We start from the raw sequence: 16,153 nt of genomic DNA, 5'->3' as shown, positions 1-16,153 counted from the left end.
CAGGGTCTGTGCTACAGACCACTGGGATCATGGGATTGTGCCAACTATGCCAGGATGGCATAGAGGGGGCAATTCCATGATCATAGACATGTTACATGGCCATATTCGGAGTTACCATGGTGAAGCCACATATAGGTAGTGACCTATATGTAGTGCACGCGTGTAATGGTGTCCCCGCACTCACAAAGTTCAGGGAATTGTCTCTGAACAATGTGGGGGCACCTTGGCTAGTGCCAGGGTGCCCTCACACTAAGTAACTTTGCACCTAACCTTTACCAGGTAAAGGTTAGACATATAGGTGACTTATAAGTTACTTAAGTGCAGTGTAAAATGGCTGTGAAATAACGTGGATGTTATTTCACTCAGGCTGCAGTGGCAGGCCTGTGTAAGAATTGTCAGAGCTCCCTATGGGTGGCAAAAGAAATGCTGCAGCCCATAGGGATCTCCTGGAACCCCAATACCCTGGGTACCTCAGTACCATATACTAGGGAATTATAAGGGTGTTCCAGTAAGCCAATGTAAATTGGTAAAATTGGTCACTAGCCTGTTAGTGACAATTTGGAAAGAAATGAGAGAGCATAACCACTGAGGTTCTGATTAGCAGAGCCTCAGTGAGACAGTTAGTCACTACACAGGTAACACATTCAGGCACACTTATGAGCACTGGGGCCCTGGGTTACCAGGGTCCCAGTGACACATACAACTAAAACAACATATATACAGTGAAAAATGGGGGTAACATGCCAGGCAAGATGGTACTTTCCTACACAGAGACCCTAAATAGCCAGAAAAAGAGGTTTGGCTACCTAGGAAGGAGGATGGGCTAGCAACACAGGTAAGAGCCTATCAGAAGGAGTCTCTGACGTCACCTACTGGCACTGGCCACTCAGAGCAGTCCAGTGTGCCAGCAACACCTCTGTTTCCAAGAAGGCAGAGGTCTGGAGCACACTGGAGGAGCTCTGGGCACCTCCCCTGGGAGATGCAGGTCAGGGGAGTGGTCACTCCCCTTTCCTTTGTCCAGTTTCGCGCCAGAGCAGGGCTGGGGGATCCCTGAACCGGTGTAGACTGGCTTATGCAGAGATGAGCACCATCCGCAGCAGAAACCTGTCTGAGGGCTTGGCAGCAGCAGCAGCTGCAGTGAAACCCCGGGAAAGGCAGTTTGGCAGTACCCAGGTCTGTGCTGGAGACTCAGGGGATCATGGAATTGTCTCCTCAATGCCAGAATGGCATTAGGGTGACAATTCCATGATCTTAGACATGTTACATGGCCAGTGCCAGGGTGCCCACACACTAAGGGCCATATTTATACTTTTTGACGCAAAACTGCGCCGCCGCAGTTTTGTGTCAAAAAGTTTACCGCCGGCTAACGCCATTTTGGTGCGCCGTGCGGGTGTCAAATTTATAGTTTGACGCACGGCGGCGCAATCAACAGGTGGGAGTCATTTGTTTTGGCGCACATCGCGGCGTCAAGTCGTAAAGGAAAACGACGTTAACGCGGCGTAAATGACTGTGGGTCGATTTACGACACCGCAACCCGGATATGTGCCGTCTTTTTTTTACACAATAATGTCAAAAATACCTGCGAACACTGCCCTTTCAGCAGAGGAGAGCCAAAATGGATCCCAGATGCCACTACAGACCCCAGGAATATGACAGCAGACCAGGAACCAGCCAGGACGATCCATACAAGAACCAGGACATATATAGAAAAAAAGAAAGTGTCGCTTCAGTGCAGAGGAGCAGGAAATCCTGGTTAAAGAGGTGACGGAACACCAGCACCAACTGTTTATCACCTCTAAGTTGCCAATCAGTAGGAGAGAGGCCATATGGCAACAAATTGTTGACAAGATCAACAGTGTGGCTGAAGTACGCAGAACAGTCACCGAGTGTAAGAAACGCTGGCATGACTGCAAACATAGGACAAAGGAAAAAATGGCCAGGAGCAGGAAGGCAGCACTGCAGACTGGAGGTGGGAGTCCAGCACACCAGGAGGCCCTGGACCACATGGAGGAGATGGTTGCAGCCGTCATCCCCGAGGAGATCGTCACAGGGATTCAAGGACAGGACAGTGCAGACTACCACGAGACAACGCACATGCAGGGTAAGTCGCATGGGGATTAAAAATACAATAATGTTGACTGTAAGCAGGGGGGGAAATACCTACTGCACATTGCATGTAAGTCATCATATACATGGAGTGGCAGGGGGGCATGGCCTGCATATACAGAAGCTGGGGCACAACATAACACTACACCAACAACAGTCCCATGGGGGCATCCTTTCATGCCAACAATGGAGCAAAGGGAATGCCTCGACAGGAGGCAAGGCCACTACGTCAAACTTACATCCTGGCACTCGTCAGCCAAAATATCTCCTACATTAACTAGGGCCATATCAGCAATCCTCTAGCCAAAACAACAACTGCAATGTAACTGCAACAACAGTTGACACTACCACCTCTGATCTCTGTGCAGCTATAGTAGCCAATGGCAGTAACCCCCCCATGGAATATACCTACCTAAATTAGGGGGTGAGGATGACATCTGCAACAATCCCCTGAAACAAGACAAAGGCCCCAGTACACTCAAATGTCAATGCCCATAGTTGTCACATACATCAGCCAAAGTAAACAGCAATAGGAGCGACACAGCACTTAGGACACACCCATGCTGCATATGTCAGGGTCCTTCCCGTGCCTGGCAAACAAGGCAACATCACAAAAGTCATACTGCTCAGACAACAGCATTGAGGAGGGCACACATGGAACTGGTCACTGAAATACATCTGCACAATCAGAGGACCAAATAGGACACTGATACGATAATCAGGGCAATCCAATGTAACACACATTACCCAACATCAGCAGGACACATTAACAATGTCAACATCCATATCACATCATAACATTGCCATGCATAGGATATGCCACATGTCAATACCATTTAAGTCAATGTGAACAATCAGGGATTGGGGCAGGTCCTGAGAGGCAATTGTGCTGCCACGACCATCAGAACACCCACAGCCAGTGAAAGGTCTCACCATGAGAATGGACATACACGGAGGGTTGAGTAGGACAAAAAGCTGGCTATTCTCTATTTGGTATAAAGCAACACCTAGAGGCAAGTAGGCAGACAAGTCTGATAACTCAATATCATACATGTGACACACAGGTGGGCCATAGGCCTATAACAATGTCCATATGAAGGACAGCAGATACCAATACCAAACAAGATCACAAAGTGAATTCATCAAAAGGCAGGCATGTTATGTCAAAATTGTCACAACACAGACACACTAATTGTACCCTGTTTCATTGCAGAGGAAGATGGATCTCCTGCCGATATGCCTGTCCCAGATTTCCCTGATGACATGGATGACGAGCCCATAAACATTCCCCAGGAGACCATCCAAAAGGTCCTTGAAACCCCCCAGACCCCACCTTCAGTCACAAGGAGGAGCACAGAACAAGCAGCCATCACAGAAGAACCACCCACCACCCCAATTGCAAGACCTGCCAGCTCCTACACAGCTGAGGACTCTGACGACACTGGCACCAGCTTTGAAAGAACTGAAGTTGGAGTACAGCGGGAGCTGGCCAAGGAGGTGCGGGTGGGGATGCAAAACATGGCAGCCAGCCTTGAGGGGGTGCGCTTGTGCATGATGTCATCAGCAGATCAGGCAGCAGCTATGCAAGACCTAACATCCATACTGCAAGGACTACAAGAAACTGTCAAGGAATTCACCACTGCAGTAAGGGAGTTGCCACAACACCTCGCACCCCAAACTTTCAAATGCATGCACGAATGCAATCATGACTCCCTCAGGGCTGACCTGGCTGCATACCATCGTGATGTAGCTGCTATTCTCAGAAACCAGCAGGCCCTCCTTGCTGCAGTACTGCCCTTAGGACCTTCACAGGGAGCAGCCACTGGGATGTCTGACTCCATGTCTTCTAACACTGAGGTGTGTGTTGCCCCTTCACAACCAACAACAACAAGGACAAAGCAGGCAACACACACATCAGAAGAAGAAGACATGGAACAGATCACATTCACATGGAAGAGTACCCGGAAGCACTAGTCCCTGCACCATGGCCTACTTTGACCAAGGTCCTATGTTTTGTCAATTGCCAGTCTCACTACAACTATACTCAATGACTGTTCTGCTAACCACTGTATAACTTGTCAGCATTGCCAGTGAATGTCTCTCTCCTACTAATTGGCAAATCCTGTCCCTCTGCACTGTCTGTAACATCACCCCAGCATGTCAGAAGCATCATCCACACCCCTTCTGTAGGATCACCATGTAAGATTTCACTAGAACGGACTCAGCAAACCTGGACAATGTACATATTGCACTACAGCACCTATCAATAAATAGCACTTACACACCTAATATGTCTCTGTGTAATTTGAAACATCAACTGTGCAGTAGATAACTCAAAAGTGCCTGTGTGACAACCATGTAGCTTGTCAATACAACTGTCCTGACATCATGTAGTCTGATACATCTGTGCAGTGGCCAGGATTGCATTATAGCCTGCCCATCCTGAGGAGAATAACTGATGAAGGGAGAAACCACACACAATCATGCTGTGTTGGACAGAATAATGCTCCATCAATAGAAATCAAAGTCAACTAATGGTGGCTGATAAATGTGGTCACCATGCAATACTAATATAATTTGAATTATGCAGTCTAATCTAAGCAAACACAACTACACACAGCATCAATCAACCTTTCTGAGTAAACCTCCAAATAGGTAACCATGCTGAATTTTTTAAACATGATCTATGTCAGTAATGAAGACAAGAAGACAAGAGTGTTAACAACACCTCATCTTCAAAGATGTCCCTGAACATCACACTGCAGTCTGACCTAAAAAAATCCCCACAATACCAAGTCTGGAAGCACACTTTGTGATGTAGAAAACATACTCATCAACACAAATCCTTTGTGATCCATGGAAACTCCAAATGGTGGTTCTATCAAATGGTGGATACTTACCAAGTTAGCACAGGGGTAGCTGCCATTTTAAACCTCTTTTTTCTTTGGTTTGTAGCATAGGACACAAATGTCATAGAACAACAATCACCTACATTGATGGCAAGGCCATGATCAAGTAGCAGTTAACACATAATGCAAAGGGTTAACTATATATTTATTCATAAGTAATCACACCAGAGGCAACTAAGAGAAAAGTCATACACTAATCTAACCTGACTACTCCTAACCCACAACTGTCCCTAACTAACCTAAGCTAAACTTACTCTACACATATAACAAATCGATCTAAACATCAACCCCCCACCCACCATTATGAGACAGGACACATGCAGGACAACACATACTAACCTACACACATACTATACTATCCTAAACAATCATATCTTTTTTGTTATTTTTTATTTATTTATATTAAAAAAAAAAAAAAAAACATTCTAAACAGACAGGAACCCCAACATTGACCCCCACCCACCCACACACTTAATAATGAAAAGTAGAAAGAATAAGGACCCCCCACCCTCCTCCCTAAAACTAACTAAGCTAACAACCTATACTAACCTAACACTAATCCCCCAAGCCCACTAATCATGATAAAAAGGAAAGAGGAGGGAGGGGAGGGATAAATTTAAAGAGACCATATCAGTCCTAGAGGTTGGCCCTCCGGAGGGTCCGCCTGATGGACCTAACCTGCTTCTTTAGGTAGGCCACATCCTGGCTCAGCTTGTCCACCTTCCTAATGAACTTGTCCATTTTGCGGTCCAAAGCCTGGAATGCCGCAGGGTCAATTGGAGGTACTACTGCTGTCTGGGTCCCGGCAGAGGTGCTCTGTGTGGGTGTTGAGCGTAGCCCACTGGACTGTCCTGCAGCTCTTATAATGCTGGGTCCTGGTCGTGCTGCAGAGGCAGGGACAACTGTCCCCGCCGTTGCTGGGGCCACTTGGGGAGAACTGGTGGTTGTGGTGGTGGTGGCTGTAGTGGGCAACGTTGGGCCACCCTGTGGTGAAGCCCACCATGCTCCGGAGGCCTGATCCGCCTGGTATTTTCGGGCCATCCATCGGAACCCCGACTGCACCTGCAGGATGTTTCGGTACCTCATGGCCCGCCTCTCAAATTCATGCCTCTGTGCGGCACTCATGTTTGCAGCTGTGAAGAGAAAGGGCAACTATTTACCATAGGAAATGCATTGTGTGGAATAGCACAATGGGTCATTCGGAAATTACTATTACTGTAGTTGTAACAGCTCATATCACCATATAGATCATTGAAAGTCTCAGAGGAAGTACATGGGAAGCCTGCATACAAAGGTCATCTCACACATAGCATATACAATTATCTACATGATGGGTGACATCAGCCTAAACTTCTCATCATAAAAATTAGAAATGCAGCCTACATTCATGCTGCACCTCCTCCGCCTATTGCCTGGACTCCATATGTCAGTGTATGTGATAACAATCACAACCCTCAAGATCTGCAATTTGTAATTGGATTTGCTAGTATAGAACCCATGTGCCATAACCGAGTGTGTACACTAGGTTCAAAACAAAGTTTTAAATGGTCAAAAGTATGTGTAACATACTGGTTGCTACAGTCCTAGGTACCCTATTCCCAAACACATGGCTGTCTTTGAGGGGGGGGGGTGGGAAGAACAACCAACAATCCCAAAATCGATGCACACCCAGGAGTGTATAGAAAGCTCAACATGTTTTGGCCTCCACACACACACCACCAGTGAAGGGCGATCAACAAATCGGAGTCAGCTAAACCTTGTCCTATCCAAGGTCCACACCTGTCAAAATGTACTGACCTAGGCCAACATCACATACTTCCAGTGAGGCATATTTTTCTACAGACAGAGAGGAGAAAGAACACCCATGATCATGAATAGAATGTACACCTAGGCCGTTGCACTGTAGTCCCACACACTTCTAGTACAACTTGTGGAATTACATGCCCCCGGAAGATCCAACCTACAGTGTACTCAGTACATCGTTTACTAGGGAAGTAGCAGATTTCAGACAAGCCATTTGCAGAAGCTATCTGGGAGAATGTCAGTCTGAAATGCAGACTCAGTCCGAGACGAGTCCCAGAGCAACTCTTACATTAACTAGTGTATTCCACATGACTCACCCCATTTCCCATAGCGGGCCCTACAGGAATGGCCTACAGACCCAAATTCTGACAAATGGATAAGCATGGGTCAACTCAAAATGAAGTGATAACTGAAATCCCACTAATGGAACAATACTAATGATTGGGCAGCGCATCAAACCTTGCAATCTGTTCAACACACAGTAGTCCATCATGCATCACCAGCAAACATAAAAAATACCACACATGCAACACTCAATCAATAGTTTATTCGGTCCTAATTTGGACCATTTGAATAGTTGGTAGTGATCATACATACAAAAAGATAGAAGCCATGAACCATCACTTAGTAAAAAAACATTTGGCAGTTAATACAGAAAGAAAAAAATTCATAAAATTAGATAAACGGTTTCATAAATAATTAAAACAAAGCTCTCTAAATAATCTCTATATCTTACCCTATGCAAGAGGCTAAGTGCTAAAATAGTGCTAACCAATTGTTAAAAGCATGAAAATCATTCTAAAACAGGTTTATATATAAAATAAGACATAAAAACTACATATAGTAGCTCCAATTGGCAAAGGCTAGGAGTCAACCAGTGGAAAATAATGCCATAAGTTAATCAGTTCCATTAAATAGGATGATCGAATAGATTGCAACTTGCGGTTTTTAAAATTATATATGCTGAGGAACTATGAGTCACTTCAATTGGGGTAACCCACTGGCCATCATGCGCGGGGCTACATTCTTTCATCGTCGATAGGTCATACTAATCGTTTTATTATAGAGCGACCCTTGACCCAAGGGTAGGTCGCTCCCCCTGCCGCTGCAGCTCCTCCAAGTTCCCGAGTTCCTGTGTTCCTGAGACCCACCTAACTGTAAGTACCCCCCTCCTCCCAGCCCCTCGCCCTGCCCGCGCCACTCACCTTCTCTCCTGCCCCTGCTTCTTTTCCTCCTCTCTGTCTCTTCCTCCTCGCTCCCCCTCTGCAATCTTCTTCTGTGTTCTTCTGTTCTTCTCTTCTGTTCTTCTGTTCTTCCCTTCTGTTCTTCTGTGTTCTTCCGGTCTTCTGTGTTCTTCTTCTCTGTTCTTCTCGGTGCTTCTGTGTTCTTCTTCTCGGTTCTTCTGTGTTCTTCTGTGTTCTTGTGTGTTCTTCTGTGTTCTTCTCTGTTCTTCTCTGTTCTTCTGCTCTTCCGATCTTCTGTGCTTCTGTCTTCTGTTCTTCTGTTCTTCTGTTCTTCTGTTCTTCTGTCTTCTGCTCTTCCGGTCTTCTGTTCTTCTGTCTTCTGTTCTTCTGTCTTCTGTTCTCCTGTCTTCGGCTCTTCTACCTCCTCCGTCTTCTTCCCCCGAGCCTGCCCTCCTGCTCCTTCCTCATCCCCCTCCCTCACTCGCCTCCCCCTCTCTCACCCCTAGCTAACCCGTTCGCTATCTACCTCCCTCACTCCTCCTATCTTCCTATCTCTCTAGCTCCCTATCTCACTATCTAACTCCCCCACTCTCCACCTCCTCCTACCTACCTATCTGTCTATCTATCTATTTCCCTATCTATCGACTTCTCTATCTATTTTCTCTATCTATTTCTCTATCTCTCCCCCCCTCCTGCCACCCCCTCTACTACCTATCTCCCTATCCTCTCACTCTACCTCTCTCCCTCACCCACCTCTACAACCCCCCCTCCCCTATCTTCACAACCCTACTCCTATCTCTCTCCCTAATCTCCAAACCTCCTAACACTCACCCTCCTCCACCCTAAACCCCCTCCCCCAGCTCCTCTCACTCTACCTGTCCCCCCCCCTCCCTCGCGCTTTCCCGCCGCGACCTCCTGCACGCCCCCGCCCCCCAGCTCCCATTCGCCCCCAGCTGACCCCTCCCCCCCCTCCTACCTCTTATGGCGGCCGCTGCGCGACAGTGGTAGCGACCCTTGACCCAAGGGTAGGTCGCTCCCCCTGCCGCTGCAGCTCCTCCAAGTTCCCGAGTTCCTGTGTTCCTGAGACCCACCTAACTGTAAGTACCCCCCTCCTCCCAGCCCCTCGCCCTGCCCCGCGCCACTCACCTTCTCTCCTGCCCCTGCTTCTTTTCCTCCTCTCTGTCTCTTCCTCCTCGCTCCCCCTCTGCAATCTTCTTCTGTGTTCTTCTGTTCTTCTCTTCTGTTCTTCTGTTCTTCCCTTCTGTTCTTCTGTGTTCTTCCGGTCTTCTGTGTTCTTCTTCTCTGTTCTTCTCGGTGCTTCTGTGTTCTTCTTCTCGGTTCTTCTGTGTTCTTCTGTGTTCTTCTGTGTTCTTCTGTGTTCTTCTCTGTTCTTCTCTGTTCTTCTGCTCTTCCGATCTTCTGTGCTTCTGTCTTCTGTTCTTCTGTTCTTCTGTTCTTCTGTTCTTCTGTCTTCTGCTCTTCCGGTCTTCTGTTCTTCTGTCTTCTGTTCTTCTGTCTTCTGTTCTCCTGTCTTCGGCTCTTCTACCTCCTCCGTCTTCTTCCCCCGAGCCTGCCCTCCTGCTCCTTCCTCATCCCCCTCCCTCACTCGCCTCCCCCTCTCTCACCCCTAGCTAACCCGTTCGCTATCTACCTCCCTCACTCCTCCTATCTTCCTATCTCTCTAGCTCCCTATCTCACTATCTAACTCCCCCACTCTCCACCTCCTCCTACCTACCTATCTGTCTATCTATCTATTTCCCTATCTATCGACTTCTCTATCTATTTTCTCTATCTATTTCTCTATCTCTCCCCCCCTCCCGCCACCCCCTCTACTACCTATCTCCCTATCCTCTCACTCTACCTCTCTCCCTCACCCACCTCTACAACCCCCCCTCCCCTATCTTCACAACCCTACTCCTATCTCTCTCCCTAATCTCCAAACCTCCTAACACTCACCCTCCTCCACCCTAAACCCCCTCCCCCAGCTCCTCTCACTCTACCTGTCCCCCCCCCCTCCCTCGCGCTTTCCCGCCGCGACCTCCTGCACGCCCCCGCCCCCCAGCTCCCATTCGCCCCCAGCTGACCCCTCCCCCCCCTCCTACCTCTTATGGCGGCCGCTGCGCGACAGTGGTAGCGACCCTTGACCCAAGGGTAGGTCGCTCCCCCTGCCGCTGCAGCTCCTCCAAGTTCCCGAGTTCCTGTGTTCCTGAGACCCACCTAACTGTAAGTACCCCCCTCCTCCCAGCCCCTCGCCCTGCCCCGCGCCACTCACCTTCTCTCCTGCCCCTGCTTCTTTTCCTCCTCTCTGTCTCTTCCTCCTCGCTCCCCCTCTGCAATCTTCTTCTGTGTTCTTCTGTTCTTCTCTTCTGTTCTTCTGTTCTTCCCTTCTGTTCTTCTGTGTTCTTCCGGTCTTCTGTGTTCTTCTTCTCTGTTCTTCTCGGTGCTTCTGTGTTCTTCTTCTCGGTTCTTCTGTGTTCTTCTGTGTTCTTCTGTGTTCTTCTCTGTTCTTCTCTGTTCTTCTGCTCTTCCGATCTTCTGTGCTTCTGTCTTCTGTTCTTCTGTTCTTCTGTTCTTCTGTTCTTCTGTCTTCTGCTCTTCCGGTCTTCTGTTCTTCTGTCTTCTGTTCTTCTGTCTTCTGTTCTCCTGTCTTCGGCTCTTCTACCTCCTCCGTCTTCTTCCCCCGAGCCTGCCCTCCTGCTCCTTCCTCATCCCCCTCCCTCACTCGCCTCCCCCTCTCTCACCCCTAGCTAACCCGTTCGCTATCTACCTCCCTCACTCCTCCTATCTTCCTATCTCTCTAGCTCCCTATCTCACTATCTAACTCCCCCACTCTCCACCTCCTCCTACCTACCTATCTGTCTATCTATCTATTTCCCTATCTATCGACTTCTCTATCTATTTTCTCTATCTATTTCTCTATCTCTCCCCCCCTCCCGCCACCCCCTCTACTACCTATCTCCCTATCCTCTCACTCTACCTCTCTCCCTCACCCACCTCTACAACCCCCCCTCCCCTATCTTCACAACCCTACTCCTATCTCTCTCCCTAATCTCCAAACCTCCTAACACTCACCCTCCTCCACCCTAAACCCCCTCCCCCAGCTCCTCTCACTCTACCTGTCCCCCCCCTCCCTCGCGCTTTCCCGCCGTGACCTCCTGCACGCCCCCGCCCCCCAGCTCCCATTCGCCCCCAGCTGACCCCTCCCCCCCCTCCTACCTCTTATGGCGGCCGCTGCGCGACTGCGCAGCGGGCGCGCGCAGCGGGCACGCCGCTGGCGCGCCGGAGGCGCGCCAGAGGCAAGCCCGTCTGCGCCTGTCCGCGCCTGGCCCGCGCCCAGCGCCACGACCCCTGGTCCCCAGCTCCCCCAAGCCCCGCTGATCCGCTACGACCCCACCACCCTCCACGCCCTCAACCCAGGGCGCTCCAAAACCTGCTTCCTAGCTCACCCCAAACGCACCCATGGACCCTTCGCCTGCAACTCCTGCAAACGCATCTTCCACCACGCAACTACCACGACCACAAGGCTACAAGATCTCCAGAAAAGACCGCACCAACCAAGTAGGAGGAGGTGTCGCCATCATCTTCAAAGACTCCATCAGCGTCACCACCTCCACCGAAGACCCCCCCCTCGCCGCTGAACACCTGCATTTTCAGATTCGCACCGACCCAAGGACCACCCTCAGAGGATCCCTCGTCTACCGTCCTCCCGGACCTCGCGCCTCTTTCAGCGACGCCATCGCCGACTTCATCTCCCCGCACGCCCTCGCCTCACCGGACTACATCCTCCTAGGCGACCTCAACTTCCATCTGGAACAAAACAACGACCCCAACACCACCACCCTGCTCGACAACCTCGCCAACCTCGGCCTCAAACAACTGGTGAACACCGCCACCCACATCGCCGGACACACGCTCGACCCTATCTTCTCCGCCAGCAAACACGTCTTCTTCAGCCACACCTCTGCCCTACACTGGACCGACCACAGCTGCGTCCACTTCACATTCCGACGCGAGACCTCCCACCTCCGCACTCAACCCATCCCTCGTCGACAGTGGAACAAGATCCCTGAAGAGCAACTCTTCTCCGCTCTCGCCGCCAACCAACCCACCCTCACCACCGACCCCAACGACGCAGCTCTCAACCTCACAAACTGGATCTCCAACTGCGCTGACAACCTTGCTCCCCTCAAACGCACGCATCGACAGACCAACACCAAAAAACCTCTCTGGTTCTCTGACACCCTCAAAGAATCAAAGAAAACTTGTCGTGCCCTTGAGAAGGCCTGGCGCAAGGACCACACCGCTGACAACATGACCGCCCTCAAGAACGCTACACGCGAACACCACCACCTGATCCGCACTGCCAAAAGGAACTTTTTCACCGACAGACTAGACAAAAACAGCCACAACAGCAGAGAACTCTTCAGCATCGTCAAAGAGTTCTCCAACCCCAGCGCCAGCGCCAACGCCGTCACGCCCTCACAGGATTTGTGCGAATCCCTCGCCACTTTCTTCCATCGCAAGATCAGCGACCTCCACGACAGCTTCGGACACCAGACCCAACCATACACCACTGAACCCGCTTTCCCGGACATCACCCTCAACAACTGGACCCACATCAACACGGAAGAAACCAAATCCATCATGAACTCTATCCACTCCGGCGCCCCTTCGGACCCCTGCCCGCACTTCATCTTTAACAAAGCCGACGACATCATCGCCCCGCACCTCCAGACCGTCATCAACTCTTCTTTTTCTTCTGCTACCTTCCCCGAATGCTGGAAGCACGCTGAAGTCAACGCCCTACTAAAGAAACCTACGGCTGACCCAAGCGACCTGAAAAACTTCCACCCCATCTCTCTTCTACCTTTCCCAGCCAAGGTAATAGAAAAGACCGTCAACAAACAGCTGACCACCTTCCTGGAAGACAACAACCTGCTCGACCCTTCACAAACCGGATTCCGAACCAACCACAGCACGGAAACCGCCCTCATCTCAGTCACAGACGACATCAGAACCCTGATGGACAACGGTGAAACAGTCGCCCTCATTCTCCTCGACCTCTCGGCTGCCTTTGACACCGTCTGTCACCGCACCCTAATCACCCGCCTACGCTCCACCGGGATCCAAGGCCAGGCCCTGGACTGGATCGCCTCCTTCCTCGCTAACCGCTCCCAAAGAGTTTACCTCCCTCCGTTTCGCTCAGAACCCACCAAGATCATCTGCGGCGTACCTCAAGGCTCATCGCTCAGCCCGACACTCTTCAATGTCTACATGAGCCCCCTCGCCGACATCGTACGCAAGCACGACATCATCATCACCTCCTACGCCGACGACACCCAACTTGTACTCTCCCTCACCAAGGACCCCGCCAGCGCCAAGACCAACCTACAAGAGGGTATGAAGGACGTCGCAGATTGGATGAGGCTCAGCCGCCTAAAGCTGAACTCTGAAAAAACGGAAGTCCTCATCCTCGGCAACACCCCGTCCGCCTGGGACGACTCCTGGTGGCCCACGGCCCTCGGCACCGCACCGACCCCCGCAGACCACGCCCGCAACCTCGGCTTCATCTTGGACCCTCTTCTCACCATGACCAAGCAAGTCAACGCCGTGTCCTCCGCCTGCTTCCTCACTCTCCGCATGCTCCGCAAGATCTTCCGCTGGATCCCCGCCGACACCAGAAAAACCGTGACCCACGCCCTTGTCACGAGTCGCCTGGACTACGGCAACACCCTCTACGCCGGGACCACCGCCAAACTCCAAAACCGCCTGCAACGCATCCAAAACGCCTCGGCCCGCCTCATCCTCGACGTACCCCGCAACAGCCACATCTCCGCACACCTGAGACACCTGCATTGGCTCCCAGTCAGCAAAAGGATCACCTTCCGTCTTCTCACCCACGCACACAAAGCCCTCCACAACAAGGGACCGGAATACCTCAACAGACGCCTCAGCTTCTACGTCCCCACCCGCCCCCTCCGCTCCGCTGGCCTCGCACTTGCTGCCGTCCCTCGCACCCGCCGCTCCACGGCGGGTGGGAGATCTTTCTCCTTCCTGGCGGCCAAGACCTGGAACTCCCTCCCCACCAGCCTCAGGACCACCCAGGACCACTCCGCTTTCCGGAGACTCCTAAAGACTTGGCTGTTCGAGCAGCGATAACCCCCCCTTTCCCCCCTAGCGCCTTGAGACCCGCACGGGTGAGTAGCGCGCTTTATAAATGTTAATGATTTGATTTGATTTGATTTGATTTGATTTGAAATCCCAGATTAATATAGCAGGGTGCTAGTTCGCTAACTTCTAGACCGTTCTTCGACCGATGGGTTCAAATCTGTAGTAGTCCTACTGCGGATTTTCCATGCTGCTGCCAAATATTTGGAAACCGAACTCACTATCAGCATGGAAGTGTCATATTTGCATATTCTATATACACTGTTTCGGTTTTGTGATGGCAGTGTTTTACACAGAGGGATAATCCACTTCCCACGAGGGCATTTGTACAGAGGACAGAAAAATAGGACATGCTCAGAGGTTTCCTTGCATAGATGACAGTTTATGCATTTGTCAGATAGAGAACTATTGGTTGGCCAGCAAGCTGTGAAGCTGTTGACTGCCAATGTTCCGTATCTGAACTGAAGTAATAAGGAACGAGCACGGGCTGGCATAGGGAGATCCAGGAAGCTTTCAGGCAGAGGTTCATGCTTAACCAGCAGAAACTCTGCTGTCAACCGACCCAACCCAATTGAGCCGAGGGATTCCTCATGGATCTTTTCCCAATAGCGGTCTTTGATCAGGCGTTTTGCATTGCCAGGGATCATCTCGGGATTCTCCCAATACTGGGCTAAGTTCAGTTTAACCCAAGCCGCCCTCATCTCCCTAAGCCACCGTACTTTTTCCCATCCATAGCAAGGTGGCAATAGTTCTTTGACTGCTAATCTGAAGGGTTCGAGTTCCTCCGTTTTCCATAATCTGACCCAGTACAGAAGTGGTCTTAGGTATGCTGTGTCCTTAATGCTATTTAGACCCAGGTCCAGTCTTAGGGGGAGCATGCAACACTCACTGTAGGTGTTGGGGTCCTCAAAATGAGCCACCTCTCCCACTGTGTATGGTGCAGGTCCACCTGTAAAGGATGGAAGGAAGAATATACTCAGAATCCGAGCACTGACAAACAATTGAAAATACAAAGACAATGTGATAATATGACATGAGTAATGAAACATTTACACACATGCTCATACTGCATGGAATTATTAATGCGCAACATTTACATCGGATGAGTCTCCTGCTACAGATACACACACTACTACACACATGCAGTGGCCCGGACTGTCATGTGGTGGCAAAGATGCACCTCCATTAGTATGCAGCAACAATATAGGTGTGCATTCATCTCATCATGTGCATCCAAGAGAGACATCGAAAAGCTGGTTACTTGAGGACTGCTTGACCTGTCAAACAGCCTATGTGGTCATGACACATATGTGACTGATAGGTACATGGTACAGAGGGCCAGGTACTTTGGCAATACCTCATGTTGTTACAGTTTCATACATTGATGTGTCCAAACAATGGTGATTGGCACCAAACATAGATGTTTGTACCCTAGTCCATACCTTTGGACTGCCATCCCTATTCTGATTTGGGCACAAGTGACAATAAATACTTGTCTAAAATGTTAGCTGAGGGCACCTGAGTCCTTAACAAATATGGTTCATGCTCAGATCAGGCATGTAACAATTAAATGTGAAGGAGCACATTTATCACGACAAGGCATGGCACTTCCAAGAACATTTTCCCTACACACCAACCAGACACACATTTGACATATGTGTGGACAACATTGCTAACTTCAATTGAGGTGAAGGCAGCACTCATTTTCAGCATCATGTAGGGTTTACAAATGTCAGTCTAGCTATAGCGTCTACATATGTAGGTATGATGTTTCTACATCCATATTTCACTGGCTATTGTGACCTGTAGAGTCCTAATTGCGTCATTGATGTGTGGCTTCTCTGACACAAAGGCGGCACTGCATTACATTCTGCTACAGGCAACCGGTATGTGTAGAAAACATGAGCTACCTGACTGCTAGCATTTTTCATCCTTCACATTGTGCATCAATTACCCTGTATGTTTCCCTAGCATTACACACAG

The sequence above is a fragment of the Pleurodeles waltl genome, chromosome 3_1 (genome assembly GCF_031143425.1).
Source record: "Pleurodeles waltl isolate 20211129_DDA chromosome 3_1, aPleWal1.hap1.20221129, whole genome shotgun sequence".
Lineage (NCBI taxonomy): Eukaryota > Metazoa > Chordata > Amphibia > Caudata > Salamandridae > Pleurodeles > Pleurodeles waltl.
This window is presented reverse-complemented; position numbering follows the sequence as displayed.